The 18,429-nt window shown below is 49.5% G+C and overlaps 1 protein-coding gene across 19 annotated transcripts in view; it reads right to left on the reverse strand.

Annotated features, from left to right (window-relative positions):
- Positions 1 to 5,115, reverse strand: part of JAKMIP3 (Janus kinase and microtubule interacting protein 3) — a 128,153-nt gene extending 123,038 nt beyond the window's left edge. For 18 of the 19 annotated variants that reach the window (XM_070480857.1, XM_070480855.1, XM_044748450.2 and 15 more), the window contains exon 1: positions 4,617 to 4,738. The gene's annotated coding sequence lies outside the window, so the exon portion shown is untranslated. Of the gene's footprint in view, positions 1 to 4,616; positions 4,739 to 5,009 lie in introns of those variants that run through there. The other variant, XM_070520666.1, reaches the window with a different exon arrangement.
- Positions 5,116 to 18,429: the final 13,314 nt, after the last annotated feature.

Raw genomic sequence — 18,429 nt, forward strand, 5'->3', positions numbered from 1 at the left:
AATGTGGAGGGAGGGGACACCTGAGACACAGCGCAGCCTCACCACAAAGGGGAGTGAAGAGGGCCAGATACACGCACCAGGACCCCGAAAAGAGGTCTAAGCCTCAGTATAACCAGATCCGACCTTGACCTCAAAAGCAGCGTGCTCACACAGCAAGGCAGATTCTGCCCCTGAGTGCAAGGTCAAGCTTGCGAGCTCTGTGAGGAGGGACAGTTAGACAGCTGACGGACAGTGTCAGCGGCTCACCCATGCTCCTTTCCCCTGCTGCCCCACCCAGGTAGCCCCCTTACACTGAGCTCCTGTCGTATTTCCACCTCTTCCTAAACATAAGCTGCGGGCCGCAGAACTTTGTCCATGAGGCACGTGGAGATGGAGTGGGTGCTACGGGTCTTTGCTGGAACTGCACGCCAGCACGGGCTTCACCCCAACTGAGTCTCCCCAACTCTCAATACCCCGGAGGAGACACCTGACCCGGGCTGGGGCACGCCTGACGCAAGGTGTGCTCTAGGTCCCTGACCACCCGTTCCTGAACTGGACAGCAGCTCCCAGACGAGCCCTCCATGTCAGGCAACCCCCTAGCCCACGTGTGGAACCCGCCTGCAGCCTCCCCAGTGAGCGGGGCACGCCCTGTCCTTCCTGCCTCCTCACAGGTCATCCTTCCCTTGTCTTCCCACTGACAGCCCCACATCCATCTCCAGCATCACCTCGATCCCAACGAACCTCTCCGTCCCCTGGATCATACCCACGCTATTTTGTCTGACCCACAGTAAAGCCCTGAATAGCGGGTAAGAAAGACTGTCAGAGTTGTCCATGACGGTAAAGGATTACATTCAACCCAAAGGTCTAATTACAGGGAACTGATTAAGGAAACAATGGAATATTACACAGACACTACAAATCATCTTTTCACTGATTTTTTAAAATGGTCATGAACGTGACACATGACATGACTACAGTGTGATACAAATTTTGGTGGGGGGATATTTTCCAACCCATCAACGGTCAGGAGGTCAGTAGGCGGCAGGCAGATGTACAGATATGGAGGGAGAGGAAGGACACCCGTCCTTGTCACCTCAGGCTACCAGAACCCAATGCCACAGACCGGGCTTTACAACAGGAATGTATTTCTCCTGGTTCCGGAGGCTGGAAGTCAGCTCAGGTGCTGCCTGGCGGGGTTCTGGTGAGAGAGAGCCCTCTTCCTGGCTTGCAGACGGCTGCCTGCGGGCTGAGTGCTCACACAGCAGAGAGACAGACAGAGCGAGCTCTCTGGTGTCCCTTCTTACGAGGGCACTACTCCCATCATGGTCCCCACCTCATGACCTCATCGGACCCTAATCACCTCCCAAACACCATCACGCTGGGGGTTAGGGCTCCAACATATGAATCTGGGGGGGACACAGTCCAAAACAGCACCTAACGATGTACAGGGGTACCTGCACAGACATTAACTATGGGTGGTATTGATTGTCTCAATTGCACTTTTCTGTAATTTTAGAATTTCCTTCATAATCAGGGAAAGAAAGCAAAAGGTGACAGGAAGGGGCCCGAGTGCTCTTGGGGTGTGATGGCAAAGACTCAGGGAGCAGGGGACGCACACATGGTCAGGTCAGGCTCGCACAGAGGACCCCGGCACCCTCCTCGTTCTTGTTCGCCCATGGCGCGGGCTGGAGGCCAAGGGAGGAGGCCAGAAGGAAGGGCCCTGTGCAGGATCTTTGCGGGATGCTGCTGTAGGGAACCTTGCCGGTCTGACAGCCCAGTGCCAGGGAGAGGGTGGGGGTCCCGCAGTAGCCCACTCAAGTGCACAGATGCGATGCTGGCCGGAGAGGCCTCTTCTGGGGCAGATCAGCTGGGCTGGCTCGGCCCTCTCTCTGAGGTCAGCCACAGGCACGTGGCTTTAGTCGGCAGTCATGGCAGGGTGCAGAGGACAAGGCCTCACAACTTTGCACTGGACCATGGCACAGCATCATCACTGGCGACACACAGTTCAGCTCACAGCAGACGGACCACCGGGAGAAAGTGTGCCGGCGCTGGGCCTCATCCAGGACCACGGTGGGTGTGGAGGTGGGCGGAGGCCGCTCTGCTGGGAGGATGGGGTGCTCAGACCTAAGGGTGGGTGGGCAGAGCTGAGGGCACAGGCCCGGTGAGAGACCCAGGCCCCAGTGGAGGTGCCTTGAGTCCCTGGACTATGACTGAGAGACACAGATTCAAATGCTGATTTTGCAACTTGGGACAAGGCTTTTCCATTCTCCAAGTCTCAGGCTCCTCACTTCTAGATGATTCTCTGTGATACTGTCATTTCCTCCCTTGCAAGCTCCTTGAGGATGTGGCCCCAGCCTGGTTCCTGGAGGTGGCAAGACCTCTGCCTGCCTTGAGGTTCCTCCCGGGCGTCCCCAGGCCTCTCCTGGGCCTCCTGCAGCCCAGCCCTCCTCTCAGGGCGACACCTGCGTACCTTAACACAAGTAGAGAGCTCAGAACAGGGCCTGGCACAGAGCAGGTGCTCTGTAACTGGTGACTTCTTTTACCATTGCGTTTTCTCATCTTTTTCCTTTTTATAATGAAAGATTTTTATTGTTATGCCGTTGTTCACAATCTCTGAGATCTTGCAAGTATCACAAAAGCAAACTTGTGGTACTGAAACCCCAGCCCCAGCACTTGTTGGTCATGATGCCACCAACGGCCACCCGGAAGGGCAGACCCTGCGTGCTGGCTCCAGGGGCACCAGGCACATAAGAGAGGACGGTCGCAGAAACATGCTTGTGGCTGGGCGTCTGAACTGAACCCACCGCCCGACCACTTCCTCTCTCCCTTTCTGATCCTGGTTCCCAGCAGGTGTCGTCAGTATTGATAATAAACGCCACAGCCATGTCTGTGTAAATATTTTCAGTACAAATAAAGTTCTGAAGCAATAAGCTTATACAGGGCTGCATTGGTTTGCTTGAAAATCCTATTTAAAATTGACATATCTTCTGTTAGCCCCCCACTGAAACACATTATTACAAAAGTTCCTGCTTTCCAACTATACTCTTTTTAGGAGAAAGCGGACGCGCCCAGGGAAGGAGTAAGATGCAGGGCTGTTTACTCCCTTCCCAGCTGGCCACGAGGACCCCAGCCACCGCAGGCCAGTTGGTGCCACTGGTTTTACAGCTGCAGAGCAGCCCCCAGCCCAGGTGGGTGGGGCATGTGCGCTGTGGGTCCGCGGGCCCTGAAGCCAAAGCTGGACTGCCGGAGCCAGGGCTCTTCCTCCTGAAAGCACAACATTCTGTTGCGTATCCTGGAAACCATCCTAAGAGGGCAACTTCACTCCTTGGGACTGAAGTTTACGAGGAGGTAAGCAGGAATCTACTTGCCATTATCGTGGGGGGAAACACCTCTCAGGGAGTTGCCAAAGCGAGTCTTAATTCATGGGCACAAATCAGCTTTCAGAAAGGCCACTGCCTTTCTGACACTTTCCCCCACACTCCGCCCTCCCGGGCCGTGGGCTCCGCGACACCCTCAACCCCACCTCTTGTTCCTTTTTGCTCATCTTATTCTTTCAAGGGGCTGGGCGGTCCTGTCCTCCCGCTTGTAATCCTGAGCCCTGGCAGGCACACTGCTCGGCCCAGGGAGCTGTCCACAGGCTCTCAGCTGGTCCTGCCAGCACCCAACGGCCCCCTGCTCCCTGGGGCGCCAAGGCAGGAAGGACGTTCCGATTTCCTGCGGTTCGCCAGCAGGTCAGAGCCTAGATCTGCCAGTCATCACCCCTGCTCCTTCTGTCTGCAGACAGCATGCAACCGAGACAGGCATTGACGCATTCCATCACCGCAGGAAGAGAATATTGGATCAAAACCCAAGATGCAGGGCAGGAAGGAATTGCTAAAAATCCCCACTGCTTCTCCCAAGAGGCAAGGTCGAGGGAACAGGCAGAAGGTGTCTTCCAGGAAAACTGCGGAGGCCGGCGCCTCCTCTCTGACTCCTGACCCCCAGCCAAACCCTTCAGTCTGGGGCTTCCCGTACTGCGAGCATCCGACAGCTACGCCACCACCCCCAGAAACGGGCACACGTGAAATTTAAAAATTACACACCAAAACACACACACACGCGCGCACTCACAAGAAAACCCTCACCGGGGCCGCGCCTTCCTGGGGGCGGCTCAGTCGGCGACGCGGAAACGCCCCAGCTTCGCAGCCCTAGGGGCGCGAGCACCTGCGCCCCACCCAGGACCGGCGTCCCCGCGAGCGCCGCGGCCTGGGCGCCTGCCGCTGGCTCCCCGGCAGTCCCGGGAAATGAGCGCGACCGAGAGAGGTGCCGATGGCACGCGGGGGTCGCCTGGAGAGGCAGAGAGGATCCCCGCCACGGGCAGGGGCGCCCCGGCCGCAGGACCCGGCCTGCGGGACGTCACCCCGCCGCCCTGCCACCTCCGGGCCGCCTCTGGACCACCCCCAGACCATCCTTGGGCCACCTCTGAGCCTCCTCTGGCCCATCTCCAGCCACCTCTGGGCCGCCTCCTGCCACCTCCAGGCCATCCCGCCACCGCGCCACGCAGGACGCCCCGGCCCGGGGACGCACGGTGCCGGGCGCGGGCGGAGCGCAGAGGCCCGGCCCGGCTGGGGCGGCGCGCGGGTCCGGCGGTTGCTCACCGAGGCTTCCCGCGGGCGCACGGGCTCCGGGCGGCGGCGTCCGACGGCCCCGCTCGGCCATTGCAGTGGCGCTGCGGCGGGCGGGGGGCGCGCGTCACCGCGGGCGGGCGCCCCAAACCCAGGGCCCTCCCCCGACACTCCGCGCTCCCGGGCCGCGCGGCTCCGCGACACCCCCAACCCCACCTCTTTTTCCTTTTTGCTCATCTTATTCTTTTAAGGAGCAGGTTTGCGGTCTAGTAAAATCAGGAAACGACGTTGCTAAAAATAACCCCGGCTGCTGTGGAGAGAGTGCGGAGGGAGGGGAAGAGAGAAAGGCCAGCCTCTGTCCACCCCGCACTGACCAGCACCCAGCGCCACGGGTTTCCGAGGGACGTTCACGCAAGAATTACTCACCCACGCTTCATGTTGGATATTAGCAGCCATGAAGCAGCGCAGGAGGCTCGCACGTGTGTTTTAACCGTTAACTCTCGGCTTCCCATCTCCAAATGCTGCCTTCCACCGCCCGGAGGAGAGGAAATGCGCTGTGGAGCCTCGCGTGGAGCAAATCATCTCGTTGCTCCCGATTCAGATGCACAAATCCGTGGTTAAGCCGTGGCCTCCGGGGCCTGCTGGCGTCAGGATCCCAGCTCCACCACCTCTCGCTGCTCTGGTCTGGGTGTCCGTCTGCGAAGTAGGAAGAATGCCAATACCCACCTCTCCGAGTTTCTGGAGGAGTTAAATGAGTGAATAATGTGGCCCACGGGAAGGGTAAATGTTTTATGAAAACCTGTGTGCAGGGTAAGATGTTCCCTCGTGGAATGCATTCCTTCGCCAGATACCAAGATGGTAAACCAGCAGATCCCAGAGTTGGGGGCACTGAGAGCAGGTCCTTCTGCAAGTGGATCCTTGAGTGTGAGAGTGAGAGGTGGCCCTCCCACTCTTACTGCTTCCTTCTGCACCCCTGCCTTCCGGCCACAGGAATACCGGGACCATTTATTGATTGCTGGCTACGAGCATCTCTGATGACACAGAAACTCAGCCTTGCAAGCCTTGTTCTCCCAACCAGCACCCGATGGCACCTTTAATTAGGCCATTCCAACCGTGTCTGCCCTTCCAGATGACAGACAGAGTGAGACCTACGTCCCCTGCGTGTCAGCCCCTTCTCACACTTCTTTGGTTCCTTGGTCAGAGGCAGCGGTGGGTAGACAGGTGAAGAAAGCACTCGGTTAGACTCAGGATGGGGTTCCTGGTGCAAGCCTGGTGGGCAGGGAAGGAAAAAGCACACGCAGGCTAAGCGGCTACTCCGCTGAGGTCCAATGGAATCAATTTGCTACTAGATGATTGGCTGGTCCCCCGGGGTGTGGTGCCACCGTGTTGGTCTCAGCTGCTGATCGATTGGGCACTCAGCAGCAGCAGTAGCCGATCGGCCTTGGTGGGGAGAGACTGATGTTGTTAGACCCAGATCCACTCTCCATCCATGCCGCCATCGCCACTTCTTTCAGGAGCTTTTCGCGCAAAGACTGGGATGACCGGAGAAAGCAGCGCCGGCATCTGTGGAGTGGGGCGTCTCACCCACCCAATACTGAGCACCTCCCACACAGTGGGAGCATTTGGGGAGCAGGTACATGGAACAAATATTTTCACATCTGGGCCTATTCCAAAAGGTCTGTCTGTCCCATACTTCTTTCCCCAGGCCCCCTTCACCCTGATCCTCTAGACCTCTGCCTTCTAAGTCCCTGATCATCAGTGTAGACAAATATCTCAGTCAACTCTCCTTCCAGGAAAAGTGGCTAACCAACTCTACCGCTCCAGTGGCCCCTGGACGATTTCCCTTCCCCGCTGTCCGTTAGGGCCAGCTCCAGCAGGGCGGTGATGCTGTCCATCCTCTTCCAGCCGATACCAGCGCAGCATGCAGAATCATCTGTACCCCAGGCTCTATTTTTCATTCGTCCATCAACTTGTCTTAGGGACTTCCCCATAAAACCAGAAATGCAAGTGGAAGGACAGGAGTGCAGCGGGATTGGTGCATTCAGAGGGTGAGCTGCCTGCTTGGGTGGCTCACGTAGATGCTGAGGACACGCTTGAGGGCGGCCTCACGTTAGTCGCCTAGGGCTGGCGTAACACAGTGCCACAGACTGGGGCCTTCGATGATAGAAGGGCACTTCCTCACAGTTGTGGAGGCGGGAAGTCCAAGGTTAAGGTGCTGGCAGGGTCGGTTTCTGGCGAGGCCTCTCCTGAGGATCAGCCTTGCTTCGGGGTCAGTGTCCTCCTCAAGGTCTGAGTATTTTCCTTCCCCCGTGCGCACGCAGTATGGGGAGTGTGGCTGCAGGTTTTTTCAGAAAGGCTGGGAGGACTTTTTTTAATACTTGTGGTGCTGGTGCAGGATCCCTCCCCAGAAACACCCGACCTGTCCTGAACTCAGAGGGCCCTGGGTCTGCGAACTGAGTCGTGTCTGATCCCTGAGCGAGCGGCTGCGACCTCTAGCCCAGCAGTTCAAGGCTGGCTCTGTGCACTCAGCTGAGAGTTTAGTTATTTCAGCCAAATGGACCAAGTGGGCCCTGAGGGGGTTCCCCATCCATTTCGGCCCCGGGAACCATGTGACAGTTCACCGCCACCAAAAATTCCTGTGGGTCAAGCCATTCTGATTACCACCAACTCTCCTGCAAACTGAGGCCACTGCACCTGCTTTGCTTTGGGCAGTGAAGAGCTGTTACTTGACCTCTGCAGGACCCGAACCCTCCACGGCAGTCAAGAAGCCCCTTAACCCCTGACCCCCGGAAGACAGCCACCCCAGCGCTTCCCAAGGATTTGGGCACCTCCTCACCAAAGTCTGTCTCAGTGCCTTGGGGAGGGGAGAGCTCCGTGTGCTTCTGGAGGGAAAGTCAGGGGGCGGTGGGCTGCACACGATAAAGGCCTGCGTCCCTAAGCCTTTCCATTCTTTCTGGCACGTAAAGGAATCCTTGCACGTCAACTTCATTCCACACTGCGTTCAGGTTTCACCCAGCCAAATGAGCAGACAATTGGAACTATCACGCTTGTGCTCCAGCTAGCACACCGAACCCAGAATCTCTCCTTACTCACCGTAAGCCGCCCCATGTCAAAAATGTAAGCCCATTTAACACCCAAGTTACAGAAGGACTAGTGAGTGAATATTTGATGACAAACAGCATATAGAATAGAGAAGTAGTCTCCACATATCTCCCCCGGGGACGCTTAATAACAAAGGGGAATCATGTATTCACAGGAGAAACCTGCCAGACACCAGGGTTAACCTGGAAATGAAGTTAACATCTGTGACGGAACAAAGCAAGAGCAGGTACCTCAAAACGTGACAACCAAGAAGAACACAATTTCCGATGTATTCCCGCCCAGATTCGTACCTGATCTGTGAATGAGCAAACATCCGACAAACCCCAATCGAGGGACACATCCACAAAGTGGAAGAAAAGGCTGAGGAGCTCGTCTAGAATAAAGGAGATTAAAGAGAGATGAAATGAAAGCCACTCGTAATCAGGGTTTTCTTTTCCTGTAAAAGACATTATTAGTGGGAAAATTTGATCAGCAAATGACATTATTTCAATGTTAATTTCCTGATTTTGATAGTTATACTGAGGTTTTGTATAAGTGTATCTTTGTTTTTAGGAAACGCACTAAAGTATTGAGGGGAAAAAAGGCTTCATGCTTACAACTTACTCTCAAATGTTTCAAAAAAAATGTATACACACACACACACATATGCACACATGCATACATAAATAGAGAAAGAGATAAAGCAAACATGGCAAAATATTCATATTGGGGGAACCCAGGTGAAGGGTGAACAATAATGCTTTGTACTATTCCTGCAATTCTTAGTAAGCGTAAAACTATGTCAAATTTTAAAGTTTTTTTAAAGTTCTAATGCTCCCTCCATGACCGAGCACCCTTAGAACGCATTTCCACATGTATTCCCCACGATTCTGCCAAAATAAATTAGCAGATTCTGCAGTTCCTTTGTCGTGTAAATCTCCCTCCGTGGGCTTGACTTTGTAACTGGCCCCTGGGGCGTGCTGGTATCTGACCACACTCGGGGCCTAGGATCAGGAGAAGGTAGCAGGGGTGCTTTGCCATCACCTACCCGTGACTGCCTCAGGTGAGGTTACAGTGAGCCTTCGAGTCAAGCAAGACCAATCTCTTCAAACCATAAAGTGATGGGAGACTCAGTGAGGCCCGGGGGCTCAGGGTATTCAGGGTTATCCAAATCCTGCCAAGTCATCGTTCACGAGCCTCGCATTCCCTGTTAGATTGTGTGCTGTGGTAGGTGCTGCGTGGTCTGCGGAAGCCGTGCCTTCAGGCCATGCTTCATTCCAGCTCATCGCAGGTGAGACTTCAAGTAGCTGTTTCCCCCTAGATACTGCAGACCACCGGTAACCTGAGGTGGTGAGATCCTCACCATCTTCGGACTCAGCCAAGTCAGATCACAAGTCTCAGATTCCCATCCTTGAGGATTTGTCTCCTGCAACCACTTATTGAGATAAATACTGTCACAGGTCAGTTGTGTATAACAGAAACAACTCTATTTTTAGCAGAAATGAATTTAATACAAGAAATTGAGTGTTTATAAAATAATTGAAGGACTGGAAGAATGGGCTCTTGGCTGGGTCTCCAGTGGTTATTTCCAGAATAACATTTCCAGAGCTGGCCCAGCAAGGGAATGGCTACTTCTGACAAGATCAGGACACTGGAGACCCAGGAAGACACTGTCCCCGCTGCTGGCTCCATGATTACCACCCCAGCTGCACTCCAGGGGCCAGGAGGAAGCCCCACAACCTCTGCCCCAGGATTCTGCCACACCTGCTGGACCACAGCAGTGAAACAGGTGACTCATGACAGTACCTCTCCCCCCACTTAACCTGATTCTGAACCTAATCTTGTGCAAGTTCATTTAATTAGTGGAAACGGAATCACCAGCTGCAACCCTGGCTGTGAGGGAGTCAGAGTAACGTGGGGCTTAACCTTTCAGCCTCGACCATACAGGAAGGCACCAGAAGGAAGTCGAAACAGCTGAAAAGTGAGACGATCTACGGCGTCTAACTCATGGGCAGAATGAAAGAGACTCTACGGAGAAGTGGAAGAAAACACCGCGAGAATGCAGAGGAGGAAACCATTTATTCTGGCTGGGTCAGAAATATTCCAGCTAAGCCCAGACAAACGAGTAGGATTTCTGCAAGACAGAGAAGGCAAAGAGGACAATCAAGGATGAGGGCACAGCATGAGTACAGTCACTATTGTGACAGCTTCTCTATAAATTTGAAATGATTTCAAAATAAAACAAAAAATATAAATATTGTGGTTATATAGAAACATGACAAAATTTTATGACATTAAAATCACATCAGTTCAGTGTCTTTAGCAGCAAAATTTTTAAAACCTTCAAATATACTTAAAGAATAATTAAGTATGTTACGTCACATAACAAGAAAACCAGAGGTAGGACAGATAGACATGAGGATTGGTTGATTAAGCATCTCAATATCTTCATAAAGGATACAAGGTCCTTCTACCTCTTTCCTTCCATCCTCAGTATTAACTTCATCCTAAGGCTGTTTAGCCTCATGGTACCAAGAAGGCTGTAGGGGTTCCACACATCACACCCAGTACTGACAACATCCAAGAGAAGGGATGAGCAGTTTCCTCCTTAGTCTCTTTTCCCAGAATCCTGGAACCGACTTTCCCTTGGGCCACATGCCCCCTTGTAAGCCACTATTAAAATGGAAATAGAATTACCGTGTTTGGCTTTGTTGTGTCTGGGTGGCACGAATGTTGGGAAGTCAACCATATGACTACTTCAGACACTGAATTTAAAAAGCAGAATACAAGAGAATGTTCATTAAGCAACATTCCCCACAGGACTTAAACAATACCAGAGTCTCATAGCGTAATATTCAAAGTGTCCAGAATACAACCTTCAATTACCCAGCAAACCAAGAACCATGACAATCTCAACTAGAATGCAGAAAGTCCACCCATGCTGAGATGATGGACATGTCGGGATTATCTGACAACATAAGTCTGATAGGACTGCTCCAACAAGTAAGAGGAAACGCTCTTGAAAAAACAGAAAGAGGACATCTCAGCAAAGAAATAGAAAATATAAAGAGGAATCAAATGGATATTTTGGAACTAAAAATATAATAACCAAAATAAAAGCCTCACTAGATGGACTCAAAAGTAGAACGAAGACGACAGAGGGAAGAGGCAGTGAACCTGAAGACAGATCGATAGACGCGATCCAGTCTGTACAACAGAGAGGGAAAAAAGATTGAAAAACAGAGGCCGGCCCAGTGGCGCAGCGGTTAAGTGCACACATCCCACTTCGGCAGCCCGGGGTTCACGGGTTCGGATCCCAGGTGTGGTCATGGCACTGCTTGGCAAGCCATGCTGTGGTAGGCATCCCACATATAAAGTAGAGGAAGATGGGCACGGATGTTAGCTCAGGGCCAGTCTTCCTCAGCAAAAAAAGGAGGATTGGCAGCAGATGTTAGCTCAGGGCTAATCTTCCTAAAAAAAAAAAAAAAGATTGAAAAAGGAACAGAGACTCAGGGAGCTGTGGGACAATATCAGAAGATCTAACATTTGTGTTATCAAAGCTCTGGAAAATGAGGAGAGTATGTTTAAGAAAAGCCATTTTAAGAAATAATGGCTGAAAACTTGCCAAATCTGGTAACTGAGACAAAGAAAAAATCCTGAAAGCAGCCAGAGGAAAATGATGCATAAGGAAATAGTTTGAATTACTGCCAAAAACATGGAGCAGAGAAGGAAGTGGGACAACATTTTTGAAGTGCTGCAAGAAAAACTGTCAGAATTCTATATGCAGAGAAAATATCCTTGAAGAATGAAAGTGCTGTGGACCAGATGTCTGTGTCCCCCAGTTCATCTGTTGAAACCCACCCCCAATGTGGTGGTATGGGAGGGGGGGGCTTTGGGAGGTGTTTAGGCTGTGAGGGTGGAGCCCCCATGAATGGGATTGGTGCCCTCTTAAAAGAGGCACAGGACTGAGTCCTCACTCCTTTCCCCCTGTGAGGGCACAGTGAGAGGACGGCCGTCCACCAACCAGCACGCACGCTCTCACCAGACATCCAATCTGCAGGGGCCTTGATTGTGGCCTTCCCAGCCTCCAGAACTGCAAGAAATAAACGTCTGCTGTTTATTCGCCACTCAGTCTGTGATATTCTGTTACAGCAGCCTGAACAGATTAGGGCAGAAAGTGAAATAAAACGCTCTCAGATAAAGATAAACTATCGGAATTTGTTGACAGCAGACGTTTGTCGATGAGAGACATCACAAGGAAGCAATCGACTGAATCTAGGAGGTGGGAAATTGTTTACGAACAAAGGCACATCCTAAAACTAAGTAGAGATAGCTCGAAAGGGAGAGAAAAGCACACCATGTAAATACCGCCCAAGCCCACAGCAAAGCTGGGGCAGCGCTATTAAGATCTGATAAAATGGACTCCACGGCAAAATTTGCTACTAGAAATAAAGATGGCCACGTCTAATAAAAGGTTTAGTATGGGGCTGGCCCGGTGGTGCAGCGGTTAAGTTCACACCTTCCGCTTCTTGGCGGACCGGGGTTCACCGGTTCAGATCCCGGGTGTGGACATGGCACCGCTTGGCAAAAAGCCATGCTGTGGTAGGTGTCCCACATATAAAGTAGAGGAAGATGGGCATGGATGTTAGCTCAGGGCCAGTCTTCCTCAGCAAAAAGAGGAGGATTGGCAGTAGTTAGCTCAGGGCTAAACTTCCTCAAAAATAAATAAATGAATAAAAATTGTTTAAAAAAAGGTTTAGTTCATCAGGAAGATATATGAATTTTAACTGTGTATGCCTATAATAACATCGCTTTAAAATATATAAAAATAATTCAACAGAAGTATTGGAAAAATCCATAATCGTAGTGGAAGAAATTAACACTCCTGCCTCAATAATTATTAGAATAAACAGAAAATTAGAACATAAGCATATAAAAGATATGAACAACCTCATCAACAAAGTTGATCTAATAGACATATAGAAAACTGTATTCAACAACACATAATATTTTCAAGCTCAAGCATAATTTTTATAAATATCAACCATATTCTGGGCAAGACTCAAAAAATTTTAAAAGTCAAAAAAATTTCAAAGAATTAAAATCATACAGAGCTTATTCTCTGACCATAATGCAATTAAGCTTGAAATCAATAACAAAAAGATACTAGAAAATAGCCATATGTTTGGAAATTAATAAACACACTTCTAAATAACTCATTTTGGTCAAAGGATAAATCATAATAAAAATTAGAAAAATACCTGTAAATAAGCAATGATGAAAATACTAAATATCAGACTTGTGGGATGCAGCTAAAGCTATGCCTAGCATTTTTATCCCTGAGTGTATACCACAGAGGGAAACAGCTGAAGCGTAGGGAGCAAAGCATCCATCTCAGGAACTTGGAAAAATAGCCAGCCAAACCCAAATGAAACAAGAAGAGGAGCCAATAAATACAAGGGAGAACGTGATGAAACAGGGGAAAACACACAACAGAGAGGATGAACTAAGCCCAAAGTGGTTCTTCGAAAATGCTCGTATGATTCATAAGCCTCTGACAAGTTTTTTTAAAATGCTTCAGATATTTAAAAAAGTAAGTTTTGTGCCAATAAATTAGAAAGTTTTTGATGAAATGGATCAGTTCCTAGAAATGTAGCAAAATTAACTCAGAAAAAATAAGGATTTTTAAAGACATTGAATCAATAATGAAAAAATCTTCCCTCCCATAAAATTCTAAGCACAGATAGCTTCCCTGGCAGTTTCCACCAGATGGACAAGAAACAAGAGATACAATCTTACACGAACTCTTCCAGACAACAGGGGAAAGGGCAAGAAGCCCCAGCTCACGTGGCACTGATAGGAACCGCACAAGAAAGGAAAGTCGGAGGTCAATCTTACTCACTTTAGTGAGTGTGAGTGGGAAAATAAACGCAGGAAAAATAATTGGATAAAATTCAACTTTGAGTCATGAGTTTAAAAATTCTAAGCTCACAACTAGAAGAACCCATGACTAAATGTATACAACTATGTGCTGGGAGGATTTGGGGAGAAAAAAGCAGAAAAAAAAAAAAGAAGATTGGCAACAGATGTTAGCTCAGGTGCCAATCTTTTAGAAAAAAATAAATCTAAGCGGACTTGGAGGAGAAAGGAACTTCTTGAACCTGGTGAAAGGTCTCTATCAAGAAAGGAAAACAAAACTACCCCAAGGGTCATCACAGTGGAATGACAGATCATCGTAGCAAAGTGAGAGAAATTTCCGTGAGCCCAGAAATAAGACCAGCATGTCCACAACCAGAATTTCTACTCTACATCGTACTGGAGGCCCCAGACTTCACAGGAAGACAATCACAACAGCAACAGCAATAATGGTGAAGTATAAGCATTGAAAAAGAAAGAAAAAGCTATCATTATTTGCAGATGATATAATTGGATATGTAGGAAATCTGAAAGACTTTATAGATAAATTATTAGAATTAACAAAAGAGTTCAGCAATATTGCTGAATTCAAATCTAGCTATAAAAATCATTTAGAAAGTAAATTTTTTAAAAAAAGAAAAAAAAACCATTTACAAAAGCATAAAAAAATGAAGTATCTCAGTATAAATGTGCAAGATCTTTACAAAATTATAAAAATTTATTGTTAAAAAACCCCTAAATAATGTAGAGTTCTACTATGCTCTTTGCCTGGAGGATTGAACTATGATAAACAAGTCAGCGCTCCTCAAAGTGATCAATAAGCCTACTACAATTTCAATAAAAATCCCAATAGTGTGTGTATTTATTATTTATCACTACATAATAAATTACCTCAAAATTTAGAGAGGGCAAACAGCGCACGTTTGTTATCTCACAGTCTCTGTGGTCAGGAAGTCAGGCACAGGTTAGATGAGTCCCCTTTTTCAGGTTTTCTCACAGGGCTGCAACCAAGGTGTTGGCTGAGGTCTCCTCTGAAGGCTCAGCTGTGGAAAGATCCACTTCCAAACTCACTCACATAGTTGGTGGCAGAATTCAGTTCTTCTCGGGCGGTTGGACTGAGAGCCTCCTCTCTCACTTCCTTGCCAAACAGGATTCTCCTTGAGACAGCTCACAACATGGCCGTCTGCTTCCTCAGAGCAAGCTCACGGGAAGAGAGCAAGCAAGATGGAGTCACAGTCTTCCACAGCCTCACCTCAGAAGTGACATCCCACCAGTTTTCCTGTGTTTTGCTCATTAGAAACAAGTCACTAAGTCCAACTCAAACCCAAGGGGAGTTTCCACAAGGGAATCTATACATTTATTTGAGTTAAATGGAAATGCTAGAAATGCTAGACAAGAAAAATATGTCAACAATTAATTATTTTATGGGCTTATCAGCAGATGAAACAAAGAAGAAAAAATCTATAAAGTTGAAGACATATCAATAGAAATTATCCACACTGAAACACAAAGAGAAAAATAAATGAAAAAGAAAATGGAGGGGCCGGCCCCATGGCCGAGTGGTTAAGATCGCGCGCTCTGCTGCAGGCAGCCCAGTGTTTCGTTGGTTTGAATCCTGGGCACGGATATGGCACTGCTCATCAAACCACGCTGAGGCGGCGTCCCACATGCCACAACTAGGAGGACCCACAACAAAGAACATACAACTATGTACTGGGGGGCTTTGGGGAGAAAAAGGAAAAAATAAAATCTTAAAAAAAATAAATAAATAAATAAAATAAAAATTCATTAATAAAGAAAAGAAAAAGAAAATGGAAAATGGTGCCCAAGATCTGTGGGAAAATATCAAGAGTCTACAAGGCACACAATACATACAATTGGAGACTTTGAAGGAGAAGAGATAAGGAACAGAGCAGAATAAATACTTGATGAAATAATAGCTAAGAATGTTCCCAATTAATGAAAGATATTAACCACTGAGCCAAGAAGCTCAAAGAACCCCAAGTAGGATGAATACAAAGAAAAGCATTCCTAGGTATATCATAATCAAACTGGTGAAAATCAAAGATAAAGAAAAAATCCTGCAAGCAACCAGAGGAAAATAAACACAATATAGAAAAAGGAACAAGAAAAGAACAATGTCCTATTTTTCATTAGAAGCAATGGAGAATTGATGACAATGGAGCAACACCTCCAAAATGCTGGGGGAAAATCCTGTCAACTTAGAATTCTATATGCAACAAAAATATCCTTAAAAAGTAAGGTGAGGGGCCAGCCCGGTGGTGCAGCGGTTAAGTACGCACGTTCCACTTCAGCAGCCCAGGGTTCACCGATTTGGATCCCAGGTGTGGACATGGCACCACTTGGCAAGCCATGCTGTGGTAGGCGTCCCACATAGAAAGTAGAAGAAGATGGGCATGGATGTTAGCTCAGGGCCAGTCTTCCTCAGCAAAAAGAGGAGGATTGGTGGCAAATGTTAGCTCAGGGCTAATCTTCCTCAAAAAATAAAAGACGAAGATTGGCAACAGATGTTAGCTCAGGTGCCAATCTTTAAAAAAAAAACGTGTTCATATCAGCTTTGTTCCTAACAGCCATCACTGTACACAGCCCCGGTGTCCACACGCAGGAGAAGGAATAACCAAACTGTGTGTCACATTCACACGATGGAATTCTACTCAGCAATGGAAAGGAACGGACCCCCGATAGAGGTGACAGCATGGATGACTCTCAGATGCCGCATGCTGAGTGAAGAAGCCAGACTCCGGGGAGGCCTGGGGTCATGCATACCAAGTCTAGAACGAGCAAAGCTCTATGGTGGGAACACATCAGAACAACTGGGAAGAGGGAAGAGGCAATTTCTGGTGGAAACATCTGTGTCTTGAGGGGACTGTGGGTTACATGCGTGTCACCTTTGTCAAGACCAATTGAACTGCACACTGAAGATCTGTGCATTTCCCTATTTGTGACTCATAACCCAGTAAAATCTTTTAGAAAGCAAGACACAAACCAACACGTATCATATTATTTCATTTATAATCACATAAATCCTTCACCTTTTACAATACATCATACAAAATTCAAAAGTAAGCCAAATTAAACTGTTTAGGAAGATAGCGTGCTAAAGCGTAAAGAAAGTCAGGGAAATGTTTACAGTCGGAATCAGGATGCCCGCTGCCTTTGCGGGGCATGGGGACCAGGATGGAGCACAGAGGGCTTCTGGGTGCCCAGCGCTGTCCCTCCTGACCCAGGTGGTGGTCACACGGGCATTTATTTTATAATTATTCTTTAAGCTGTACACATATGTTCTCCAGCCTTTTCCATATTACATTAAATATCTCAATTTTTTTTAAGGCCAATGGAAAACCAGAAACCTTCCGCTTTAGCAAAGAATCAGAAGAGAAGAGGGAACTTTAGAAATAGCCCCTCTCACACTTTCCAGATGTTGAAACAGAGCCCGGCAGAGGGCGCGAGTGGTGCCCCTAGCCGCACAGCGCCGGAGCCCGGGCCAGAGCCCCTTTCCGCCCAGGAAGCACTGATTTGTTGTTATGGAGGATGTTCCTGCCCACATCCGTTAGAGACGGGATGCCAGAGTCTTTAAAACCACGAACCGCACCACAGGGGGATATGGAAAACAGGCCGCATCCGGGACAAGAAACGCCCAGTGACAGCACCGACTGCGACTGTGACGTGGGGAGAGCAGCAGAGGCGCTGACGCGGCCTGGGAAGTAATCTGGAGATGATCCCAGCTCTCCAGTCCCGGCAGGAACCTGGGAACCCAACAGCTGGGCAGAGCAGCTGTGTGGGTCGGGAGCGTTCAGCTGGGCTCTCATTGAAAGCACTTGTGCTGGCTGCCTGCTAAAAGCAAGATGGACTGTGGCTGAGTTCAGATGCTCAGGTGCTCTCATGATGCTCTCCCTCCCGCGTCCCTCCCCCACAGCCCTGGACACCCACCATGCAATGACACCTGCACAAGACCGCTCCCCTCTCCCCCGGTCCCCGGCGACACCCGTGAACCACTCCTGAATCCCGGGGGCTGCGAGCAGAGAGCATTCCACGGGAAAACTGGGAGGAGGCCACCCAAAGGCAGGGAGAGAATGCTGGGCACGCCAAGACGACAGATGTCCACGCGGGGACAGCCGTGCAAGAAAAGCTGCGCACATGTTCTTGTGTCTGTTCCAAAACCAAACCTCAGTGGCCCTGGCCAATCCATTGTTTCAGTGTGACTCCCTGTAATTAACACAGGAGGGCAAACCGGATCAGCCATTTTGGCAGTTCCCTCAAGACCCCCTCCCACAGCTAGACCACCTGCATGTCTGGTCACTCGGGCAGCCGACCAGTCTTGCTGAGGAGCCGCTAGACCAGACGCTGTTCTAGACTCTCCTGGTGGAGCTGACGTTCCAGTGGGGACAGACAGACCATGAGGCATTTTTAAGATGTCAGCTGGTAAGTGCTTTGCAGAAAAGTAAATGCAGGGTAAAGCAGGTTAGAAAATTCCAGCAACTGCAGTGGGGAGAGGGTCTTTCCTCTTCCTGTAAGGGGTCAGGTGACCTGAGAAGGTCACATTTGTGAGAGAAGGAAGGAGGAGAGGGAGCCATATAGGTATCTGGAGGGAGAGCATCCAACCAGGGAAAGGCAGGGGCCCCGAGTGAGGGCATGCTGTGTGCTGTGACGAAGTTACAACCACCCAGGAAGCCATCACGTGCTACCACAGCCCAGGCCCAGGTGGACGGCAGGACTGGGTAGAGGCTGGGGTCGACGACTCCACCTCCTGGCACCAGCTCTAGGGCGGATACAGACACGGAGGCAACAGCCCTTACAGGTGTGAGCTGCAAGCCGCTGGACATGGATC

The sequence above is a fragment of the Equus asinus genome, chromosome 2 (assembly GCF_041296235.1).
Source record: "Equus asinus isolate D_3611 breed Donkey chromosome 2, EquAss-T2T_v2, whole genome shotgun sequence".
NCBI classification, from domain to species: Eukaryota; Metazoa; Chordata; class Mammalia; order Perissodactyla; family Equidae; genus Equus; species Equus asinus.